The sequence below is a fragment of the Lactuca serriola genome, chromosome 4 (assembly GCF_051521515.1).
Source record: "Lactuca serriola cultivar US96UC23 chromosome 4, Lser_US96UC23_V15, whole genome shotgun sequence".
Classification (NCBI taxonomy): Eukaryota; Viridiplantae; Streptophyta; class Magnoliopsida; order Asterales; family Asteraceae; genus Lactuca; species Lactuca serriola.
Genome location: NC_136411.1, coordinates 328,708,283 through 328,711,849, shown reverse-complemented (window position 1 = coordinate 328,711,849; position 3,567 = coordinate 328,708,283). Strand labels below are relative to the sequence as shown.

Genomic DNA, 3,567 nt, shown 5'->3' with positions numbered 1-3,567 from the left:
TATAAAAGTCTCACCCTTGTTTTCTACACCATACTCTTTTTTTTCAATTAGCATTACTTCAAATATCACTTAAAATATAATTCTATTTAAAATAATGCGTGTAGAAATATAGTAGTTTTAAAAGTAATATCCAATAATTTAATAAGTTAGACGACGAATACATGAAAACATAATAATTAATGTGTTTTCTAATTATATAAAATAAATATTTTGAATTTTAAATATTAATAAAAAATTTAAAAATTAAAAAAAAATTAAAAAAATTATAATGATAGTTGTATACATTTAATTTGGACATTGTAAAACAATAATGATTGAAATAGTCTTTTAAGTTTCAAAAAAGCAATTTATTTAAATATTTTTTTACAAAACATGCAGACTTTAAAAAAACAAATAATATTTTTCTTATATACTGCAGATGTTTGGTCCACCTCTTCGTCTGTAGATGTCTACAAATATGATCCGCAAACTGCATACATTTTACCTCTAAAAAAACAATCATCACCTAAATCTTTCTAAATTTTCTTTATAAGGTTTATGTTGTGGAAAATGGCTGATTCTAATTATGTTTAGTATTTACATCACAAAAAATAGGAGGCAATCCGTGATTAAGGGACAACCATGCATGTTCACCAATTTATGGGTTCATCATTAATATCTTCTGGCTCAAAACAAATCAAACACATATTTAAGTAAAAACATAAAATCAAAACCAACAATGTCAATGTAATTATTAGAAAAGCATAATGGCGGACGATACTTTAGAAGAACGGGAATGGATTTTTAAACGCTTTGATGACAACGGAGATGGAAAAGTCTCGGCAGCTGAGCTCGCGAAAAACTTGAAGACACTCGGTTGTGTGTCAGATGAGCAAATCCAACGTATGATGACTAAACTTGATACAGATGGAGATGGGTACATATCGTTTCAGGAATTTACAGATTTTTATAATGCTAATAGATTATTGATGAAAGATGTCGCAAGGTTGTTATAATAATCTTTTTGAGAACGAATGTATTTGTTTTGTTATAGATTTCTCTAAGGTTTCTTACAAGTAATGTTGTCATTTGATGTATAGTTTAAGAAGAAGTAGAAATTTTCTTTTGACAGATTTTAAGAGTTGAAAAGGAAACATTACTTGTTTTCTTTTCCTTCCTTTATATTTATTGTTGGGATAATTAAATGCGACATGCTTTAAAAGTAATCGTTTTATATTTGTATTTGGTTTTCCAATTAGTCTTTCTTTAATAAAAATATTTTGTCATTAAAAAAGTGAAAGATTTTGAACAAAACCTATGGCACGTGTTTTTAATTCCGTTAGCATGAATAAATAAGTTATGATTTGAATAAACAGTAAATGAAAACTATTGCTCATACTTATGCTGAATGACATAAAATTAGTGTTCTACTCTTATATCAGAAATTAATGTTGAATTAAAATGGAAACTTTGTGAATAACAATTTTGAATGATAAATAAATAAATTATTTAAATATTTTTTACATGTGATAATGATATAAAATCACCATATCATTAAGACTGCAAGATGCTGGTTTCTCAATTGCCCAATCATATAACCAATATAAGATATAAATCATAAAAAGCATAAACTGATGAAAATTGGATCCACAGCTGAACAATTAACATAGTTAGCTATAAAAGCAATATATAAAAATAACTGTTATATATATAAAAAAAAATAATAAATAAAATAAATAACTAGTAAAAGTGTTAATAGAATTAGTAACAATTAATCATAATGTGAGCGTGCCGGAGTGGTTATCGGGCATGACTAGAAATCATGTGGGCTTTGCCCGCGCAGGTTCGAATCCTGCCGCTCACGTTTTAACTTTAAGTTTTTTTCTTTTCTTCATTTTAGAAACAAAATAAAAATGATTAAATATCGCTAGAAGGAGGGCTTGAACCTCCGACCTTGTGGTTAACAGCCACACGCTCTAACCAACTGAGCTATTCCAGCTACATCACAAACATGAAATTAGTGTTTTAAAATAAGTAATATAAAAATAATTGTTTAATTTGACGTATGACAATAACCTATTTAATTTGTAAGGTCAAATTTACTATATTCATAAACTACTTATAATTTTAAATATTGCACAAGTAAGACTTCAACATTCAATTTTAACGAATGAGAGCAACATCTGATACCGTTGGATTAGATACTCAATGGATTTAATGCAAAGAAAGTATACAATATAGTTGAATATGAACTTTTGGTTGTTATACGTTGACGGATACCGAAACTAGTTATTATTATGTAAGTTTTGTTCAATGTGTTCTAGAATATTTCATCGTAAGTTGCATTATAATTGGATCTGGCTAATTAATAGGACATTCCACTTATATTTAATAGGCGTACGTGGTACGAAATATAATGGATGCAGAATTTTTTTATTGCTTTATGATTAGTTTTGTTTTATAAATAAAAAAGTGATCACATTGATATAATGAGTGAAAAGTCAAATGGGCAACAAACATCGTCGCTAAACATTTTGTATGATAAAATAAATTATTTTGAAAACTATATCCGTAGATCTAAAAATGTAACATTGTTATGAATTATCTATTATACTGTATTAAGAAGTTTCTTCACATCCAACACAAGGAAACCAAACCTATCAAATATAAATGGTATGAACATGTGTTGATTTTCCAAGCAGGATTCATGTTTTTTGACTTTGCATGTAGCAACTTTTAAAGCAGTATGTCCCGCCTGTAAACCCCAAGCCCTCAAGCCTACGAGAGGGGATACCCCTGTAAGGTCCACATAAATGTGTTTCGCTCCAACCTATCCAAAAACCAGTACGTCAGCCGGTCAAAGGGTTGACATTCCTTCTACCAGGTCAGTCAAAAAATTCATAAGTATCTCTTTCTTGGCGGAAACCCTGACACGCTTAAATATGTTAAACAAACCAAATAAATAAACAAGTCAATATTGTGTAAGGTCATAAAACATTAGTAACTACCATTACCAACATCTAAAGTTAAAATATAACTTCATTACAAACTTAACATCTAGGCATGGACACAAGGAGACATTCTTTAGAGACTCCTAATACAAATATATGTACTAATGTGTGCATGATGTGTGTGTTTCTGTATGTGTTTATATATATATATATATATATATATATATATATATATATATATATATATATATATATATATAACATTATGTATATGTTAAAGATGTGAACTTAAGATCCACGTCGATAACCGTCTTCCTTCCTCCAATAAGAAGGTTGTGGGCGGCGACTTTTATCGTATACAGTGGTAAGCTCCCTGCCAACTTTCATCCCCCGGTCATCCTTACCTCACGTTGGGCGTTTGGTTCACACCGCCTCATATCAATTTCTTCACAAAGACTTTCCAAGCTGCTTGCCACCTCCTGCTTCCCTTTTCCACCTCAAATAGATGAATCATCGATGGTTACACGTGGAACTTATTTCAACAGGGCATTTGTTTTGCAGGTAGCTTTCAATACATCTCCATTTGCTTCTTTCAAAGCAGATTAATGTGATGTTTTTTTAATCTTATGTTCTTCAG

The 3,567-nt window shown here is 29.6% G+C and overlaps 2 non-coding genes and 1 pseudogene across 2 annotated transcripts; 2 read left to right on the top strand and 1 right to left on the bottom strand.

The window, feature by feature from the left end:
- Positions 1–735: 735 nt before the first annotated feature.
- LOC145100713 (polcalcin Bet v 4 pseudogene) lies at positions 736–1,184 on the top strand (annotated as a pseudogene).
- Positions 1,185–1,761: 577 nt separating this feature from the next.
- Positions 1,762–1,843, top strand: TRNAS-AGA (transfer RNA serine (anticodon AGA)). Its single transcript has one exon. It is a non-coding gene; the product is annotated as a tRNA-Ser (tRNA).
- Positions 1,844–1,904: 61 nt separating this feature from the next.
- Positions 1,905–1,978, bottom strand: TRNAN-GUU (transfer RNA asparagine (anticodon GUU)). Its single transcript has one exon. It is a non-coding gene; the product is annotated as a tRNA-Asn (tRNA).
- Between the last annotated feature and the right edge of the window lie 1,589 nt (positions 1,979–3,567).